Below are 22,488 nucleotides of genomic sequence, written 5' to 3'. Positions count from 1 at the left end.
AGCACCCAGGTATGGTGCTGTAGGATAATAACTGGGCTGCAAAGTATGCAAGGTTGGCAGTGCAAACCCATCAGCTGCTTTTGGAAACCCTATACAGGGTCACTATGAGTCAGAAACTATTTGATGACATTTAACAACAACTTACATGTATATAGTATACTCCTGGTGTGGCACTGTAGGATCAGCACTAGACTGTAAATCACAAGGTTGGCAATTCAAACCCACCAGGTACTCCTCAGAAACCCTATATATGGTTGCTGTGAGTTAGAACTGACTTGATGACACTTAACAACAACGTATATATATATATGTGTGTGTGTGTGTGTGTATGTGTATGTGTATGTCCGTTTTTGTTTGTTGTTGTTATGAGCCGTGGAGTAGGTTCCAACTCACAGCGACCCTGCACAGGGTTTCCGAGGCTATAAATCTTTACGGGAACAGAAAGCCTCAACTTTCTCCCACAGAACAGCATGTTGCTGTTAGGTGTTGTCAAGTCAATATTCAACTCCTAGCAACCCCATGTCACAGAGTAGAACTGCCTTATGGGATTTTCTCACCTGTGATCTCGCGAAAGCAGATCACCCGGTCTTTCTCGCACAGAGACACTGTGTGGGTTTAACGTTTGTGCTGTAGAGTCAGTTCCAGTCCGTGTTAACCCATGTATCAAATTGCAAGGCCTGTCTTCCAGGGCACCTCTGGAATCATTCAAATCACCAATCTTTTGGCTAGTAGTTGAGTGCCATTTGTATCACTAGGTACTTCATATATATTATTAAACAAACAAAGACATTTATATATGATTAATAAATTAATATCCATGTTTCCCAGTAGACTGTAAAGTCCAAAAGAACTGGGTTATTGTCTACTTTTCTCATCTTTGCATGCCCAGTTGTTGATGCACAGTAAGTTGTTGCTTGTTGCTGTGGAGTTGACTTCAATTCATGGAGACTTCATGTAAAACAGAATGAAATAGTTACGTGGTCCTGCATCATTGTCATGGTCACTGGTTTGTCTGATCCCATTGTTGCAGCTATTGTGTCAGCTCATCCACAGTATAGTCAGTGTTCAATAGGCATTTGAAGAAGACATCAGGTAGATTCTGGACAATGATTGAGCTGTTGTGAGGCTTTGTGAGAGGCCCCCATTGGGCAAGGAAGGCTGCAAATCTGGAGTTAGGGCATCTACTGAGCATGAGGAATATGTTCACAAGTGTCTGTCACTTTTCTCCTAGAAACTTTAAATAAATAAGGAAGATGTTTGAGGAAGCTAGGTGGGGAAATAATTGTCTGTCTTCCTGTCTATTTGTATCTATCAATTCATCCAACTATCCATCTACCCATTTACTTATTCATCGATCTATCCAACCATGCAATGTTATAGAAATGCACAGCCGTTTTAAGTTTACAGTCCTAGAAAAAGAGAGCATTATAGAAGAACAGGGTAGGGAACATGGTTACTGGGTAGGAAGCAGGCAGGTATACTGGTCTCCATCCATGACCTACAGGAATAAACACTGTGCCTATCAGCAACTCAGACTAGAAGATGGTGAGAAAATAAACTGTGTCTAGGGGATTTGATTCATGAGGGAGAAAAACCGTGGCAGGATCATGGAAACATATGAATTATTCACAGTCCAAACCAGGGAAGGACCAGGAAATAAACATCAGGAAAATGAAGCTCTGTACCCCCGGGAGAGGCTCAGGAAGGTGGCCGTGGGTGTACCCTGACTGGAGCACTGAAACCGGGAATGCCCAGCTCACAGGCAAGGTGAGATGAGAATTCCCGGGCATCGTATTGGTGAATCCGCAGCCCACAATCAGTCACAGCGGAAGTAGCAGCCAAACAGCTCAAGACTGAGTTTAAAAATAAATCCTGGGACCAAGCTCACTGTGATCACAAAAATCTGGGAAAGCACGTTGGACTGGGGGCCAGCCTGTTCAGTAGTCAGGCACTAGGGGGGCTGGTGAAGCTGAGAGAGATGGAAAAGGGTAAGGAGAACTGAAAGGGAACAGCACCCTTCAGAAGCACCCTCTTTGCTCCAGTTGTGTTTGGGTGAGTGAAGAGGGGGAGAGAGTCAGCGAGAAAGGCAAGTCTTGTTGCTAAACATGAAAGACTTAGGGTTGTGCTACAGTGAAGCACATTGGGAGGAAGCTTGTCCAGGATGACAAGATGACACGAGGGCGGAGGGGGAAATGAAGCCAGGACGATCAGGAGCTGAGTAAATGCAGGAAGGGAATAACATGAGGACTCCAAGGTATCATGAGGAGCTAGAGGACTACAGTTAACCTACTTCAAGTGAGAGTCAGATGAGAGACAGTCGGGTGGAGTGTGGGAGGTCTGCCTGGTTTTTAAAAACCCAGAGTAGGGTAGATGCAGCTCTTAAACATTTGGTTACCCACTAAGATCCCAGCACAACACAGTGTGTCTACAAGTATTCATTGAGCACCTACTATGTGCCTGACTGTGTACACAGGAAGAGGTCTGCTCTTTAAGAGCTGGCATTTAAATTCAGAGAGACAGGTAATAAACATGTAAACCAACACGATTATTTGAGATACCAAAAAAAAAAAAAAAAATGCTATGACAACAATGAAAGAGGGCAATATTTTAGAACTAACCGGTTATATTGGAGGTTATTTTAGCGAAAGAGGTGTTATATAAGTTAAGATCTGAAATGTGAACAGCAGCCAGCCATGTGGATCCCTAGGGGAAGCAAACCTTAACTTACCAGTTGCCATTGAATCTACTCTGACTCATAATAACCTCATGTGCATCAGAGGATAACTGTTCTCCATAGAGTTTTCAATGACTGATTTTTTCAGAAATAGATACCCAGGTCTTTCCTCTAAGGCACCTCTCGGTACACTGAACCTTCAAACTTTCCCTTAACAGCTGAGTACTTTAGCATTTGCACCACCTAAGGACTCCTGCAAAAGCTCCATTGGTGGGGGAATCACAAAGCAGGGATCTCAGAATGAAGCTGTGAAGACAAATACAATTGAGAAGGTAACCCAAAATCCAGGTCAGGAGCCCATGTGGAGCTTTGGTCTCCTTAAACTAAACTGTGGGTTGGACTAGATGGTTGCTAAGGCCTGCTCAGTGTGATATAAAGTTTCAGAAAGTCTTTAGGTAAAACAGGACTTCAGTTTGATCGTGGAGGAAGATCTTTAAAACACTGGTGAGTTGATTTAAACCAGAACTGAAGGTATATATCTTTCTAACATCTTTAATGAGAGTGAAGCAGATCTATCTGCTTTCCCTCTGGTTGAGGTACAGTCTCCTAGTCCTTCATCCCTCACTAGACAAAAATCCTTTGTCCCTAATCAAGCTCCCTTGCTACTAGCAGCATTGTGGCAAACAACAACAACAAAAATCCATTACTTCCTGTTCCCATTGCAAAATGCTTGTACCTCTGCTTGGCCACTTAACTCATTGTGTTCTTTAAAATAGTGAATGAAACTCCCTACTGATTTATATACCTGCCTCCTATTTATAAACCCCTAGCACAGGAGTCCTGGTGTGGTGCTATAGGATAAGCACTGGACTGCTAACTGCAAGGTTGGTGGCTTAAATCCATCAGCCGCTCCTTGGAAACGTTAGACAGGGTCACTATGAGTTCGAACCAACTGAAACGCAGTTAACGACAATAAGAAGCACCGTGTCAGGAGCCATGGAATGGCTTACTGAAAGGTTAGTTGTTTAAATCCACTCAGTGACTCTATGGAGAAAGATCTGGAGATCTGCTGCCATAAAGATTGCTGTTGCTGTTAAGTGTCATCGAGTCGGTTCTGATCATAGCAACCCTGTATTGGGGTGCCAAGGCTGTAAATCTTTTTTAAAAAACCTTTTATTGTGAATTGAGTGATAGTTTACATGGCAGAACTCAACCAATTGTATTTTATTTAATTGCAATAATTACAATCCCCTCCATGCGCCATTGGTTAACAGTGTTTGCCTCTATTCCCTCTTTTTTTTTTAAGTTTTTATTGTGAATTATGTGATAGTTTACATGGGAGAGCACCAGCTTTACATTCATCTTATCCTATTTCGTTTCATTGCAACAATTACAATCCCCTCGGTCTTTTTTTATGTTTTTTATGTACACAAAAACACACAGGAATATACAATTGTTTAAACAACCGAAGAGCACATTTTGCAAACTAACCCCCTACCCACCAGCACACAGTCTCTTTTTCCATAAGTCTAGAGTCCTCAGATGCTCTATCTCTCCATACAGGTATAAATCTTTATGGGAGCAGAAAGCTTTGTCTTTCTCCTCAGGTGCAGTGGGTAGTCTGGAACCTTGTTGTTCCAAGTCCAGTGGTTATCCTATCCACAAAGATGAAAGCCTAGAAACCCTATGGGAAGAGTTCTTCTCTGTCACATTGGGTCATCATGATTCATAATTGGCACCTAACAGCAATGCAAGCACTGTGCCAGGGGACTTGGCGCAGATGTTCCTATAGAGATTGAAGAAGATACTGAATTGTACATTGGTAGGTGAGAATACAAAGGTGAAAGAAAGAAATAGAAGTAGTCTTCATCTTCCTGTTTGGACAGAAATCCTTTTCCTCATAGAGGTAGTTCTGGAAAGACAGGAGACACCAACAGCCAGCTGGTCCTGCGTACATATTAGCTTCCTTGGCTCTTGTCCCTTCCCATGGCCTGGACTTCTTCCCCATGCCCTTGTAGAAAACACACTTGGCTCCACCAAGGCCCTTCCAGTTGTTCCGTGCTCTGCATTAGTCTGTCTTGTTCTGGGTACCAGAGTCTCAGTTCATCTATGTATTCAGAATGAGATAGCAGTGTTAATGGACCCATCAAGGACCCAAGTTTGCACAACTGTGCCAAATTACCAGATCAACTTAGTTTATGAAGTTGTCCTGCCTTGAGCCTTGAGCCACTGGACTGGGTGACAGCACTGTGCCTTCTGCCTGCTCTATCCTTTGCTCTTGCCTAACTGTGACCTTGGCCACCTCATCCTCCATATCCAGGTCTTAAGTTCCTCTGTTTCAAGGGGGCTGGTGGTAGTCCTTGCCATCTGCCTTCCTCTATTGGATTTAATGGGGATGAATAGGATAATGTTTTCTAATTACTTAATGCTCCTCAGAGTGCAAGTGCTGTGAGTCAGGATAAAGGACTCTTCTAATCTAGTTGCTTTCAGAGATTATTCATCCAGAAACACAAATGATCATTTAAATAAGAGCAAAGGCAGGGGGAATGCAGGCCAGAGGAGGCCAGGCCAGAGGGGGTAGCTGGGGAAGGCTGGGGCAGAGCACTGGGGGTTTGTTGGCAGACAGCCCGTGTTCTACATGGCATTTTGTTTGACCCATGATCTTAAACTCCTGGAATTTCAGCTTCCCCTGTTCCAGAATCCCCCTAGACTCATGCCCTCCTCTTGTAAGATATATTTTATTAATTCATTACGTGACTGTGCAAAAGGGACCAGCTATTACCAACCAATAGTAGGGACCTTTGGTATTTTAAAGATCAGAACCCTCTGCTATGGGCTATGCTGGTGGCAGTTATGTGCCATGGAGACGGCTACAACTTATAGCCACCCTGTACAAGGTTTTCAAGGTTGTAAATCTTTACGGGAGCAGAAAGCTTCATCTTTCTCCCGTGGAACAGCTGGTAGTTTCGAACTGCTGACCTTAAGATTAGCAGCCCAGTTCATAACTACTATGCTACCAGAGCTCCTTGCCATGTGCTATACAAGGATATTATAGACCGCCCCCACCCCACCCTCCACCCCCCAGGCTCAGGCCTTCTGCCAAGAGTGCTGGTTCTGAGAGCTTTTGCTGGAAAACTGGCCTTTTTAACGTGTGTGTATACAGGTATCCATGAGAGGGCAGCATTTATTAGCTGGGCTGGAATGTGCATGTGTGTGCATGCAGATGCATGTGTGTGCGCACATCTGCATAGAAGAAACAAAAATGTGCTATCCATGCTGTAGCTTTGGCACCTGAGAAAAAGGCCATGATTTAAATGTCAAAACCGTTCCTATGACAAGGATAGTTTGGAAAGCAGATGTCTTCATGCTTGATTCCACTGTAGGGCTGGCGAATCCTGAGCACTATAGTTTAGTGGATTGGTCTTCTAGTTTGGAATGATTTTTGGGAGTAGAAAAGAGTTTGTGATAAAAGTTTAAATATATTCATTCCTTTAAACAACATCCACTTAAAAAGTATCCAATTTGTCCAAATCATTGTAGTAAGCAACATGAGGGATAAAAATTCTTGTTAGAATAATTATTACCAACACTTCTATGAAATAGGAACCCTAGATTCTCATTTTACAGAATAGAAATTTGAGATTTTTGATTAAAGAGCCTACCTAAACTTTCATAGCCAAGAGTTGAGGTATCAGAATACAAAACTTAGCGCTTCTGGCTCTAAGTCAATTGCTCCAAGAAATAGTTTTTGATCTTCAAGGAGATGACAAATAAAAAAAAGAGAGGACAAGACCATAGACTACAGACAAGAATGAACAGGGCCCGAGCAATGTATGAGTAAGTACTGCAGGAGTTCTGGGGAGAGAGTAGGGAAGGTTTCAAGGAGGAACTGACACTGGGTTTGGCCTGGAACAATGGGGAATTCATTCTTACGTGATGGAGGAGTGGAGACAATCCTAGGCAGAAGGAAGGATAGAAGTAACGTGACAGAGGAGAAAATAGACAGAGGATGCTTATATGCAGCATACAGTCTAGCTTGGCTAGAAAAGTAGTTCTCAGCACTGTTTGTTAGGATCACCTTTAAAAACAACTTTTAAAATTGCCAGCTCCTGAGCCCCACATCCAACTATTGCGATTTAATTGGCCTTTCATCATAAATATTTGTTTTCAAATTTCCTGTGTGATTTTATTGTACACCCTTACTAACACTGGGGGAAATACTCAGTGGGTAGAGGGGAAGAGGTTACAAGCATCCTAATCTACAGCCATGAAATCAATTCTGACTCATAGCTACCCTATAGGACAGGAAGGTGAATGGGGTCTCAGAAGGCTCCTTTGGGTTTCCGAAGCAGTAGATCTTTGTGGGAGCAGACAGGCTCATCTGGTGGGTTTGAACTGCCTCCCAATGCAATTAGCAGCCCAATGCTTAGTCCACTGTGCCACCTGGGCTCCTTCACTAGTACCCAGGGTCAACATGAACAGAATCTGAATAAAGATGGTGACAACAGGAAAAAAGAGGGAGAGACGAATAAAACTTCTTTGAAAGGCTGTACTTCTATGACTGATTGTCCCAGAGAGTGGTACAAGTCATGGGGACCAGGAGGGCAGGCATCATTCACAACATAGAAACTACAGGATGAGAGAAAAACAAAGGTTAAAGGGCGGCTTTACTTTTAGACATCTCGAGTTTATATGTTTACTGGGCCATCCAGTACGAATGTCCAGCAAGAATCATGTAGATGGAGAGCTAGGAATGGAAGTCTTTGAGGAGTTCACTCTACACAAGTTACAGTTGAGATTGGAAGAGTGAATGAGCGCAGATAGTAACTGCAAGTAAGACAGGAGCAGAGGCCTGAGGTGAGAACACCCACATTGAGTCAAAAGAACAGTAAGAAGCTTAGAAGCAATTCCTAAATGGACTATTGTTCCATTTACATTGTTTTGTTAAGTGCTGTCAATGATTCCGACTCATAGTGACCCTTTATAGGTTTTCCAAGAAGCAGCTGGTGAGCTTGAATCACTGAACTTGCAGTTCCAACTTTGCAGTTTAACGCATTAGCCCACAGTGCCACACCAGAACTCCCCATTTGCAGTAGCCAAGGCCAATATCTAGTGGGTAGGGTGATGGGCAACAGCCATTTTTCATGGGCCTGGCTGTCTGTGACTCAGAAATTGATCAGTTGAATCAACAGAAATGGATCAGTTGAATCCATGTTCAGCTATGCAGGCCTAGAGGATGTATGTGTAGGAAGTAGGGCAGTTGCAGCCCATCCGTCTCTCCTAGAAACAGGCTCTAATCTCCAGGAGCATGAAGGAGGAATAGCTCTCCGAAACATGGCAGGTTATGAATTCACCCATCACAAAGAAGTCCTTTATTCCGATCCATCCCAGAATTTCTGTCCTCTTGGAGGAGAGGTGGCAATTCGATTAGCCTTGCTGTTTTAAAGGGATCCCATGAGAACATTTCTTGTGACACCCCAGCTTCATCTTATGGAACCAACTCAGTCCCTAAAAGGAACCTTGAGGATTGCCCCTCAGAAACATCCTTTGAACTTCTCAAGATGAACTCTGGTAGCAAAGTTGAAGAAGGCAGATACATCAACTTTTAGAGGCTGGGAATATGAGTACAGGGCCCAGGGTATAGACAGGTATTTGTATGGTAGGCTTCCTGATGAAACAAATGACACAAAAAGTGTGCGAGAAGGAAAGGCAAAAGTATTTCAGTATGACCAGTCCATTTTTAGACTCTCAGTTTACCGACCTTTGGGAGGAGCAGAGAGAATAGAGGGGAAACAATGAAGATGTCAAGTAGAATGAAGGAACATTTTAGCACGTATGGATCTTTCATATCCTGAATGAAAAGAGTTTGGGGAAGCCCTTCTAGGTGGCAAAGAGATTGATGGGGCTTTGAAACGGGTACTGAAAACACTGTTTCTATCCTTTAGCAAAATACACACCAGTATGTCCTGGTGTGGCACTGTGGACTAATGTGTCAGACAGCAAAGTCATTTGAACTGCAAGGTCGGTGGTTCAAGCTCACCAGCTGCTCCTTGGAAACCCTACACAGGGTCGCTATGGGTTCGAATCAACTCGATGGCACTTAACAACAATAACAATGCAGCTTCAAACGGTACTAGTAACTTAATGTGGGGATGTTATTAAGGGGGAAGGGAGCTGAGATTCTGTACATCTAACAATTTCCCAGGGGATACTAAATTAACAGGTCCGTGGAACATACTTTGAGTTGTATGATTTGAGACAGTTGACCTAATAGAGAGCCAGCAAGATTGATGAAGGTTTGGCTTTGTGACCATTCTATGTCCCCACCAGTTCTGCCCTGGGATTCCTTTTAGTACGATTTCCACCAACTGCTGACCAGAGAGTGGAAAGTGGGGATGACCAGAAGGTGCATGGGGTCTCAGAAGATTCCTTCCAGGCTGAATTCCAGACTCTGGGCACTGTGTCATCTTTGCACACTGCCCAGTGCCTGACTGCCTTAGTTTATTGGCTCCTGAGGCTCCTGGCTCACGCAGAGTAATTACAGTTGAGGCCCTGATGAATTGGGGGCCAGTAATTAAAGAACCTATTGATTTTCTACTTAGGAGTTCCCTGTAGCTGGAAACGAAAATGGGGAGGGGAGAGAGATAAACAATCTGGGGAGGGTAGTTCAAAATGGGGGAATTGTTTAATGTGCATGAGCTGGTCCTGGCAGCTCCTGAAAGAGAAGATGTGGGTTGTCGTTTATCTCAGGCCTATCTATCTAGACTTGGAGAATTGATCAGCTAGTCAATATGCTTCTGGGGCATAATGCCAGCTGGAGTAGGAGGAAGCAGGACTATGTTCTGGAAAGGGTTCATCCTCACATCTCCAAGCCATGAATCTGTCTTGTTTTGCTGCTTCATTTGGTTTATTTTAATTATGTATTGAAGCAATTGCCTCGTTTATATCATCTGCCTTCATCAGGCAACAATGGGCTTTCCATCACTAAAAATTTAGCTTTGGGTGTCGTCTGAGGCCAGTCTGCAGAAAATGTGGACTCAAGACGGGGCATGATGGAAAGGAGAAGGTGGGAAAAGGAGCAGGGCTGAGAGAAAGTAGGAGTTGGAAAGAGAATGGATACAAAGAGGTTGGTAGGGTTGACCAGAGCCAAAGAGCTGGCATGAGTTTCAAATAGACAAGAGACTGTACAAGCAGTTGTTGTTAAGTGCCATTGAGTCAATTCAGACTCATAGTGACCCTGTATAGGGTTTCCAAGGAGCAGCTGGTGAATTTGAACCACCAACCTTGCATTTCAAACTGGCCTTGCAGTCACCAGGACAATGGGATAAAATCGGAGAAAGAATGGAAGCAATAAGTGAGAGAAGAAAAAAAAAGCAATCAATGAAGGGCAAACGAAAGAAAGGGGAGAGGTCCAGGGCTTCAGACTTCTTTTTTTTTTTTTTTTCCTAGTTTAGTAATCGAGTCCTGGTGTGGCACTACGGCTTAATGCACTGGACTGCAAAGTCGATTTGAACTGCAAGGTTGGTTTGAACAACAAGGTTGGTGGTTCAGTCTCACTCAGTGCTCCTTGGAAACCCTATACAGGGTTGCTATGAGTCGAACTGACTCGAAGGCACTTAACAACAACAACAACAACAACAGTTTAGTAATGACCACAGAAACAAAACTAGAACAAACCAGAGTTTGTAAAATGTGGGTAAACCAGAATGATAATTGGAATGGGAAAAATGAGTTGGATCCCTGCTAGAATCTTAATCTTCCTCTTAGAAAACAAGGACAAAGTGTGTGTTGCATAGCAACCAAATCTCTTGAACAGCAGAGTCAGAAACTAAAATGCTCACTCAAAGAAGAACATCCCCACACCTCTTTGAATTTCCTGACAACCTAATTTCCTATATCAGCCTCCAGAAAAGACTCACTAAACCTCTTCTGAGTCCTCATTCCAGGAGGTAGACCGGGAATTTCCCCCCCTTCTGGTTATCCTTTAAAGATGTGGGTCTGTCACAGTGTCACTTCGTAAGTGTCACTTCCTATTGGTTTTGGATTCCTACAGGAGTCAATGTGAGGAAAAAGGGAGTGAAAACGAAAGTGGGTTTTTAGTGAAAATGAAAGTACATTTAAGCCTTATTTAAAGATTGGTTAAGTTATTTTGGTGCTTTTAACTCTTAATTCATCTTCTTTCACTGAGTTAATGTGAAGTGTGTGGGGGATAACTAATGAGAGGAGGGGCTAACTGGCAATTTGATTTGCATCTTCTGAGCTCTCTTCTTTCTTTCTCTCATGCTGGGTCACTTAATCAGAGGTAATTCTTTTGTTTCTAAGAGAAATGTCTCTCTTCAGCTAAGCCTTGTCCTTTTCTTGGTTTTCATGACTGCAGCTGGTTTGGCTGCTTAATGATGATGAAGTTAGATTAGGAGCTGGGTTTTGAAAATGATTGAAGCTGGGCATAGAGAAGCGTTTTAGCATAATGCATGTTGAAACACAATTACCTATTATCCCAGTCAGGGCAGACAATGGGGGTGGTGGGGAGTAGAGGGTTGTGGAGAAGTAAGTGGGCCGTTACTTGTTACAAGTTGGATTTTCAGAAAATTCTATAGAAACACTGAATGGATTTATTCAGTTTATTCAACCTAATTGCACAATGTGCTTGCATCTGAAAAAATCTTCTGCAAATATTTCCAATTCATAGCAAAAAAAAAAGGGGGGGGAGGGGTAGAGAGTGGGGGGAGGAGTGTTGTTTTTTGTGTTAAGTGGCTGCTGTGAGTAGATGGTTATACAGGGCACTGAACACAGAAAACCCAGTTCCTGCCCTCACAGAGCTTAAAAGACTGCAGATTTGGTTTCTTTTGTATAACCACATTTATCTGGCTGAAATCTTAATGGCTCCCTAGGCTGCAAAACAAAGTTAAACTCCTAAATCTGATAGGAAAGACTTGAAGCTTTCTATGAACCCTATTGTTCTGCTTCATTTTCCCCCTGCTCTTTTGTACCATCCTGCCAAGCTCCTTATGGGCTCAGGTACCTACCATTCTGTGTTTACCACCTCAGTCAGTGGCTCAACAATTCCTATGGTTCCTGGGGCCAGAAGCCCCTAGACATTGTGGCCATTTCCCCTTTGTCCCTGATTCAATGAGTCAGCAAGGTTGTCATGCTACCTAGTAATTTTGGGACATCATTCCATCCTTTTGTCTCTACAACCACAGCCTTAGTTCAGCACCACATCCTCTCCTGCCTGGGCTGCTGGGTTATTACAAATAGTGTGGCCTCCACACTGGTCATCTCACCTCCAGTCTTATATCATCCTCTTCAAGTTCCTATACTTTCTTTGTAGTAATTTGTCCAAAATGGCCATTTGATGATGCTATTCTCAGTCTTTTAATGACTTCTCAGAGCCTGCAGGATGAAGTTCTTTCCAGCTATTCTAGTTGGTGAACTGTGCCCTGAGTTGTTCCTGTTACTTTCAAGTTGATCTTGATCCTGAATTGTAACTAAACAGGAAAAGGTAAAATCATTCACTGCCCTCACCACCTAGGAGACAAGCTAGAATGCTAATCAGGTTACTGAGTGGGACCAATCCCCACCCAGGAGACAAGCTAGAATGTTAATCAGGTCACCAAGCCCCATGGTTTCCCTCCAGTCCTCACCCTAACCCCTCCCTGACTCTGACCCCATATAAGTCCTTGTTGCCCTCCATTTGGCACTCAGAATCTGGAGAAATTAGCTCCTCTGAGCCAGCAGACTTAATAAAATCTGAAACTCTGCTTCACCTCTCTGAGTGGCCTCAGTTTCTTTGATGATGGATCAAGAGCTGCAGTGACACCCTCGAATCTAAAAACTGCTGTAACATAATCGGTTACTTCCTTAATAAACCAATAATCAGAATTCTGATCTGTGAATTCTGTGCAGCCGTTGCAAACAGATGATCAAACCTAGCGGAGAAGTAGGAAGTACTGTTGGAAGGACATGCTGTCAGAATTGGGAAAAATGTTGGAGAGTAGAGGTATGTATGTCTGCCCTCCACCTCATAGGCATCAGCTGTGTGTTCACACTGATCCCATTCTGGTTATCTTTTCTTGTCCCTCCCCTAAAGGGAGAGGACTTCTGATGCGACTAGCTTATACTGGATTACTGCAATAGACTCTGTCGTGGGTTGAATGATGATCACCCAAGTATATGAAGTGCTAATCTCTGGACTCTATGAATATGACCGTCTTTGGAAATCAAGTCTTTGCAGGTTAAGAATCTCAAAATTCAATGACAGGTATCTTTCTAAGATAGGATAAGAGGAGAAGAGAATGTAAAGATAAAGGCAGAGATTGGAGTGATACATCTATAAGTCAAGGAATGCCAAGGATTGTTGATAGCCAGAAGTTCAGAGAGAAGCAGGGAACATATCGTCACTCAGGGACAGAAGGAACCAACCCTGCTACTTCTTGATTTTGAACTTCTGGCCTCCAGAACTGTGAGAGAACCAATTTCTGTGGTCATAAGTCACCCAGTTAGTGGTCATTTGTTACGGCAACTCTAGGAAACAGATGCAGCCTCATTACCACCTTTTTGCTCCTGCCTCAACCTCTAAAGGTTTAATTCTTCTCAAAACAACCAAAGAGATGCTTTTAACCAGGAATTTGCATCACATCACTACTTTGCAAGACCCATAAAATGATGCCTCCTCAAGCCATTTTCAATTCACCTCCACTGCCCTCACTTTAGCTCACTGTATACTCCAGCTAAAAGACCACCTTCCTGTTCTTTCAATGCATTAGGCGAGCTCTTGGTTAGGGTATTTGCACTGGTTATTTCCTTAGTTTGGAGTCCTGGTATGGCGCTGCAGGATAGTGCACTGGACCGTGAGATCAGTTTGAAATGCATGGTCTGAGGTTCAAACTCACCAGCCGCTCCTCGGAAACCCTATACAGGGTCCCTATGAGTCGGAACCGACTCCATGGTGCTTAACAACAACAATACCATCATTTTCTTTGTTGGCCAACACTCTTTGTCCAGGTATCTATACTTCTAAGACCTCCATCTCCTTCAAATGGCATCCTCTCAGTGACACCTGACCAGATATTTAAAATTGTGACTTCTAGCTCCCACACACTGTCTGCTATCTTCTCTACTCTGTTCTTTTTCCCACAGCATTTATCACCTTCTAGTGTGGAACCGACTTGATGGTGTTTAACAACAAGAAGTGTGGCACTGTAGGATAAGCACTGGAATGCTAATCACAAGGTTGGCAGTTCAAACTCACCAGTTGAAACTTGGGAACCTTACAGAGGATTGCTATGAGTCTAAACTGATTTGACAGCATTTAACAATAACAACAACATAGTATATAGTCTATTTATGTATTGTGTTGATTGCCTGTCTCCTTTCTTTAGAGTGTAAGTTCCATGAGGGCTTTGGATTTTGTCTATTTTGTCCATTGGTTTTTTTCAACATCTGGAATAGTGCCAACACATAGGTGTCCAACAAATCATGTTGATTGAATCTCTTACCGTTCATACATACACCTGCCAGTTCTGGTATCCTATCTCAGCGAGCTTTCTTTTATGCATCTTGAGAACTTTGTTTGATCTTATTTTTTGACAAGACTGCAAGCTCATTTTGCCTCCAGGGCTGGCTCTCAGTGCTAGATAAATATTTGTATAAAATTATTGATTGATTGGCTGTAAGCAATAATTAGAGACCCAAAAAGAATTTCCTTCCATACAGTTGCTTCAAAATGAACTAAAGTTGTGTTTGGCTGAAATGTTTATTGGCAGTTAAATTACTTTTCTTAAGGCTCACATGTCTTTCGACTGCTACCTCATTCTGTCTCCTCCAAGTCCATAGTCCACTTTCTGTCAGATCCTGAAGATTGAGAGGAAGTCAAGGCCAGAAGGTAGGTAGATCTCTGTCTCTGGGTACTGAATAGTCAGTGCTTTCAGCACTCATGAGTCCTAACAGATGGAGCGGAGGAGGAGGAAAGGATTCGGTGACTAGGTCAAGGTCACATCCACCAACTTTGATGGAGTTTAGAATAAGCAGAGGACAGTAGCCAGGATAAATCTGGGTTCTCATGGAATGCCTTGAATGCTGGGGTAAAGTGATCATATACTTTATTTGGCATGGAGTGGGGAGACATTGAAGGTCTTGGAGGCAAAAGGTAATATGACAGAAGTCAAAGTTTAGAAAATTAGTTTGGTAATTATAAACCAAAATAAATAAATAAATAAATAAATAATAAACACAACAAAAGCAAAAATCCAAACCTGTTGCTGCCAAGTCAATTCTTACTCATGGTGCCCTCATACATCAGGGTAACAAATGCTCCATAAGGTTTTTTCTGGACTAATCTTTATAGAAGCAGACCACCAAGTCTTCTGTAGTGCCAGTGGGTGGATTTGAATTGCCAGTGTTCAGTCCCAAGCAAACTTTCAGAGACAACTGTAGTGGCCTCCTATGTGAACTTCCAGTGGGCTACTCTTCAACACTGCAATCCATTCACTATAATGACTTTATGACTGTAGTCCATATGACCTCTGAATAATACAACCCTAATCATGTTTTTTTCCTATCAAAACCCACCAATAATTTCCCACTTCCCTTTGGATAATCTGCTAAATCCCTACAAGAGCTTCCAAGCCCTATTGCTGCAATCTCCACTCACATCTGCCTCATCCTTACTTAGTACATAGTGAGCTGTAGAGGTGCTGGTGCCAACCCCAAAATCCTTGAGCTCTCTGAACATGGGATCATGTCTGAACATCAATCACAATATCTGGCATATTAAAGGTGCTGCAGATATTGTTGAATGAAACAGTAGGATAAAAAGCTGCTAAGAAGTCAGGAAGAGAAACCCAAAAACCCCAAACGCATTGCTGCTGAGTTGATTCTGAGTCATGGAGACCCATGTGGTACAGAGTTGAACTGCTCTATAGGGTTTTCTTAAGGACCTCTGGTGGTATATAATGGGATGCGTATTGGTTGCTAAACGCAAGGTCAGCAGTTCAACTCACCAATTCTTCATAGGATAAAGATGAGGCTGTTTGCTCCCGTAAGGATTAACAGTTTTCAACGTCGGAAGGGGCACTTCTACTCAGTCCTATAGGGTCTCTATAAGTCAGAATCAACTCTGTGACTGTGGGTTTTTTAGGGTTGACTTGGATGTGATCTTTATGGAAGCAGACTGCCAAGCTTTACTTCTACAGAGTTGCTGTTTGGATTCAAAATACCACCCAGGAAGATAAGGGCTAAGCAAAAGCTATTGGAATTGGCATGGGAACAGAAAAATGTGCACCACAGCACAGTTTATATAAGTGTGGCTCTGTACCATAAGCACTGGACTGCTAACCACAAGGTTGGCCATTCGAATCCACCAGCTGCTCCTTGGGAACCATATAAAGGGTTGCTATGAGTCAGCTCTGGTAGCGTAGTGCTTACAAATTGGGCTGCTAATCTCACGGTCAGCAGTTTGAAACTACCAGCTGTTCCATGGGAGAAAGATGAGGCTTTCTGCTCCCATAAAGATTTATAGCCTTGGAAACCCCATGCAGGGTCGCTATGAGTCAGAACCAACTCCACGGCACATAACAACAACAACATGAGTCAGAACTGACTCAACAGCACTTAACAATAACAATGAAGTGGCCTCAATGAAGGCGTGAGGCCTTAATTACCTGGCATGTTAGGGGAATGAGCATTCCACTGACATGTTCACTTAGGGTGAAGGTACATATTTTTTTATTGTGACCCTTACTGGGAAAATTTCTTTCTTTCTACAAGAAAATGTGTTTACTTTCCTGCATTTAGAAGCTATAGTTACAGCCATTAACTAACTAAAACAATTTGTTGTAGTTGTTGTTAAGTGCCGTCAAGTCAGTTCTGACTCATAGCAACCCTGCATGGGATTTCTGAGGAGCAGCTGATGAGCTTGAACCTCCAACTTTGCAGCTCAAACAACCTTGCAGTCCAGTGCATTAATTCACAGCTCCACACCTTAGCTAGTTCATAAATGAAGACTTTTCTCAGGTGCCAGGGTCATCTGGACTTTGATCATCTATGTTTGGAGTATATGTGGAGGGTAGTGTTTGGAGTCAATTCCTGATTTCTCCTTGGGGAGTATGTGTGTGTGTGTGTGTGTGTGTGTGTGTAAAGAGAGATAGGGGTCCTCTCCTGGCTGTGCTGCACAGAAACTACATGATAGTCAAAGAGGGCCCTCCTTTTCTCCCAAGTGAAACCAACACCTTGAAGCCATTGTAAGGATTAAGTGAGGTAACTCACCACTGGGAAGCTCTAGTAGCCTGCATCTGCCACATGGTGGATGTTCAATTCTTGTTACATGACTATGAATCTGAAAATGTGTGCAACATAAAGGGATCAAATGTACCCTTGTAAAGGTACAAATGTTCAATGAGTTAAATTCAGGTTTCTTTCTGGCCCTTAAAATGTGATGATTTGCATTTTTCTCCTAAATATTAGAAACACAACAACACAAAAAGAGTTCATTCAAATTTTACTTAAGCTAGTAGTCCCTGGATAGGTATGAACAGTCAGTATATTTGGCTGCCAGTTGAAAGGATGGAGGTCCAAGCTCCTGGAAGGAAGACCCAACTATCGATTTCTGACAAATGAACCACTGAAAAGCCTTTGGAGCACAGTTCTGCTCTGACACACAGGGCCGCCATGAGTTGGAGGTGACGCAACGGCAGCTAATGAGTGGTTCAGTAACCCAGGTTTCACGTTCAGTATTTCTCTTCTCATAATGATAGCAGGGAATTGTTTTGGTTAGGAGGAAAGTAAAAAGCTCTAGGCATGAGATCATTACTCTTCCTCCTTCATCCCCGGAGGGTGCAGGGAAGGCTTGCTAGGAGAGTCTGTCCTTTCAGATGGAGCCCAGAGAGAAAGGAAGGCGGTGGACTGGCCTGGAGGCCACAGCAGTTCTTGGGGTGAGCCCAGGGCAGGGGCCTGTGGCTACAGCTCTTCCTGAAATGGACTTGTATGTTGCTGACTCTCAATAAATGGAAAATAATAACATGCTGTGCTAACACTTTCTCGGCCTTGCTGTATTAAACAAGATGGAAAATTATACCTAGGTACCTTTTTTCTTTTTTTTTTTTTAGAGCACGCGAGGTTCTTTGTACCTGTTCTTAGTCATTAAAAATGTGTTTCTGAAGTGCTAAATTTATAGTTAATTGCATAGTTAATTCATTATGTAGCACTATATTTTTTTTCTTTATAAAATGTCAAACTAAAGCGAACCCAACCAATTACTTGAAGTCTCAGAGACATCACAAAAGGAATGACTTAATTTAGTAAATAATTTTAACTTAAGTAATTATTTACTAAAAGAGAGAATTTGCTGAGTGCCTCCGGAGATTGCTTACTATTGGCCTCATAATAAACCTTCTATGTAATTCTTGATTAATTACTTACACAAGCAACACTTTATTTACTTTGAGCTCGTTGGGTTTTTAAAAGCGGCTGTAGAAGATGGATGACGAGACCCCAATAGTACATTTTCAGATGTTACCTCTTAAGCCTCGGGAGTGGGTTCCAATTTTTTCTCTCACTTAAGAGAAGTCATCCAAACTCCCCTGTTTTTCACTGTTTCTTAAAATTTAGGGATTTTTGTTCCTCACCATGATATGGCAAAATTTAGCCAGTGTTTTGTTTTTGTTTCCTTTGTACACGCATAGCAAGCACTCAAATAAATATTGGGTAAATGAAGACATATAGCAGTGCCAACAGCAGCATTTTCAAAGATATTAAATGGCTGTCAAATATAGAGTAGGAATCATAATAGCATTCAGGAGGCATTTGAAAAGGTACAAGGTAATTAGAGTGTTTGGGAAAGAGAAGAAAAATGGCAAAATGATTCAGTGATTTTCAACTTGTTTGGAATTTGGACTTGGAATTTGGTAGTTTTCTTAAAGTGCTCTGGGGTATATATTTATTTTTAATTAATGTAAGCTAAAAGAGTGTTTGAAGAATTTTATATAAACCGAGGTAGGCTGAAGTATCAGAAAGGCCACATTTAGAGATCATTGCTCTAGGTTTTCAGCATTTCTAGGCCTTGGATGATGCACCAAGTACAATACTAATGAGGTCAGGCCAACCTGAGCCCTCACTATTCCCTGCTTGTGTTTACTTTTGGAACTGTGCAGGAAAGAAAGAATACTGAAGTCTTCTTTTTTGCGATATTCAGTTTTCTGTCCTGGAGCAACAGACAGGTAAAATAAGATCTTTAAACACAGTTTTACCTGTAAGAACTTTTGATGTGACCATTCATTCTCTTGATTTATTTGATGGACTGCTTTTGTAGAAGAGGAATTAAAATTGACCTGTGTAGACTCAGGGTACTTAGAACCTGGACCAATGTGTAGAAGAGTCATAAGAGAATGGGATTTCCATTCAGAGTAAGGAAAACATTTCTAATAGACCTGTCAGACAGTGGCTGCCTCCGGAGATGGTGTGTTTACCCTCCTAATGGGTTTGAGCAAGGACTGACATTCATGTGCACTGATGCTGTGCAAGAGACTAGCCCAGGTGAGGCACTGGTGGCAAGGCAGTCAGGGGGTGCTGGTGATCGGAGGAAACCTAGCTGCTTATCACAAACTTTTAAGACTTCTCCCCAACATCTAAGCCCTCTTCTCTAAATACACTTTGGCTTACTAATATCCTTTGTAATGGTTGATGCCCAATACTGAATACAGTACTCCAAATTCAGGGTAGGGTATTGAGCAGGGCAGGTGTCCTTTGATTTCAACTCCCTTATTAGAGTCCTGGGGTCCTGGTGCAGCACTGTGGGTTAATGCCCTCAACTGCAAAGTTGGTTTGAACCTCAGGGCAGTGGTTCAAGCTCACCAGCTGTTCCTCAAAAACCCTATACACAGTTGCTTTGGGTTGGAACTGACTCAATGGCACTTAACAACAACAATATTGGAGTCCTGGTGTGGTGCTACAGGATAATGTGCTGCACTGTAAGGTTGGTTTGAACTGTAAGGTCATCCATTCAAACCTCAAGACCCTATCCAGGGTCACTATGAGTGGAAACTGACTCCACAGCACTTAACAACAAAAACAAATTTTATTAATAGGAGTCCTGGTATGGCACTGTAGGATAAGCACTGGATTGCTAACTGCAAACTTGCCAGTTCAAACCCACCAACTGCTCCTTGGAAACCCTACATAGTGTCATTATGAGTCAGAGCTGACAAGATGGCACTTAGACGAAAACACATTTTATTAATAAGCCTAATCCAGAAGTATTAAGTTCTGCCTACACACCTGGGCCGGCATATACCATTCTGATGTTTGATACTGAATTCAAGTCCACCCAATTCTTGTGACTTCCTGATCTGAACCACTGCCAAGATAAGGCTTCAATATGCTGACCTCATAGAATTGGTATTTCAGAATCAGAACTCTAGACAATTACATGTTATTTCACTGGTTTCACACACACATGAGTGATGAAGCGGGGTGGGGTGCAGAGAGGAAGGATAATTTTGAATGCTGATTCTGTTCTCTAGGGTAACAGTTGTTCCTTCTCCTTTGTGTCTTTGCAGGGTTTTGTAAGCCCATCTCTCACATTTTTACCCAAGTCAGGACAGGGTCTTGACATGTCTTGTGAACTATTTCTTGGGCTCTCCCTCCAGGTTATACAATTACAAAGCTGATGAGGTAGAGGAAATAGCTTGGTGAATGTCTTATCCACCCTTTCCATATTTATATATGAAGAAACCTAGATTTTAAAAATAAGAATTTTGGGACAATGATGTTCAGCCATTTACAAATAAATCAACCTATAGTGGTTAATAATCTGACCATGTTTTTCCATTTTGTCCATGAAATTTTATTAAAAGTCTTGCTGAAATAAGACACATTATATCTGTGGCATTTGATATTTACAGAATGAACAAATCTGATGGCTTCAGCAAATGTGCACACACACACACACACACACACCACTGATTGGTTTGGCATCTATTCTTAGGTTAGCTTGACTGTAACATTTCCCTCCAAACTCTGTTTAATTTTTCAGTTAGTCTAGAATTTAGAACTACCTTGAATGTCAAGAATACTTTTATATTCAATTTCATCAATTCCAGAACACAATGTAGTTTCTAGATCAAATTGGTTCACTAACTTAAAAAAAAAAAATCCTAAAATTTGATTCAAACTACATTTCAAAGTTTGAACTATCTTTTTTATTCTAGAACTTGGCATCTCTAATGGTTAAGTTGGAGTCCTGGTGTGGTTGCCATGGGTTAATGTGCCAGGCTGCAAAACCGTTTGAACTGCAAGGTCAGTAGTTCGAGCTCACCAGCTGCTCCTCGCAAACTCTATTCAGGGTTGTTATGGGTCAGAATCGACTTGACGGCACTTAATAACAACAACAATGGTTGAGTCAGTGGAGCCCTGGTGGTTCTGTGGATTAAGCTAACAGAAGGGTTGGTGGTTCAAATCCACTAGTCACTCTATGGGAGAAAGATGAGGCAGTCTGCTTCTGTAAAGATTTACAGCCTTCAGAAACCCTACATAGCACTCTACTCTGTCCTACAGTACAGGGTCACTGTGAGTTGGAAACGACTCATGGGCAGTAGATTTGGATCTTTTTTGGTTTTGTTTTCTTAATAGCTGTATCAAAACCCTCCTATGCATCTCAAAATGTATCAAAGGCAGTGTGCCCCTCTGTACATAGTCTTCTCTCTCCTAAAGTGTGGATTCATTATTCAATAGTATTGAAGAATAGGTGGCAAAAACCATGAAGCATGACAATTTATGACCACTTCTTCTTCACCATTGAGTAGGTTCTGACTCATAGCAACCCTGTATAGGGTTTCCAAGGAGCGGTTGGTGAGTTTGAACCACTGACAAACTAGCCTTGTGGTCCAATGCTTTATCCCACAGCACCATACTAGGACTTAAAGTTGCTTACTCTGTAGGTGAAAGTGGGTCTTGTCTGTCTGAAGGATGAGTTTGGCAACATATGAAACCACCCTGCCCTATCTTCATAGCCAAAGGAGACTTCAGACCCTCAGTCTAACTCCATTTCCATTATATTCTTTGCATATTTTTCCACTTTCTTGAAGAAAAAAGTACCCTCCCATCCATTCCCCTCCCTTGCCCAGACACACTACATAGGAGCCTACAGGAATTATCCAAAAAGAGAAGGGAGCTGTTGATAAGCCTCTGTGGGCATGTGTGAAGGCACACATCATCTGAATTACAGGTTTGCATGTAAACAGCTGCAACTCATGAAAATAGTTTTTAATCTACTTGAAAGGCATATTCTCAGAAGTAAATCAAGTTCCCTCCAGGTCTATGGAAGCTCTTTGAAAGTAGAGCTGCTACAGCAAAAATACAAGCTGTTATGAGATTCTACTTTTTATGAACCTTTCTTCATTTTTTTTTTCCCCTACAGGGCACCCCTCCCCAATTTGTGAAGCTATCTCTGGAGGGCATTTGACTAGCAAAATAAGGAAAGGGAGTTAGGGGATTTAGGTTGGAGGCTCTCCCTTTTCCTGGCAGATCAAGACCAAGGCTCATTGCTTGATTTTACACTGAAAGTCTATCTAATTTTATTTTCCATCTCATTTTAACACTATCCTATTCTAGCCAGATTAGTTAGTTTTACCATTGCGTCTCCTTTTCTAAGCCTCTGTGCTACCCTACCAAACTTTCACCTACCCAAATCCTGTGCTTCTTTAAAGGCTAAGTGTACATAGGCCTTTAAAGAACATAACAACATAGTCAGTTATTGTTAATTGAGTCAAACCTGACTCAAGGTGACTCCATGTATCTCAGAGTAGACCTGTGCTCCATAG

This window comes from Chrysochloris asiatica, unplaced genomic scaffold (genome assembly GCF_000296735.1).
Source record: "Chrysochloris asiatica unplaced genomic scaffold, ChrAsi1.0 scaffold00100, whole genome shotgun sequence".
NCBI lineage: Eukaryota > Metazoa > Chordata > Mammalia > Afrosoricida > Chrysochloridae > Chrysochloris > Chrysochloris asiatica.
Note: the sequence above shows the minus strand (reverse complement) of the source record.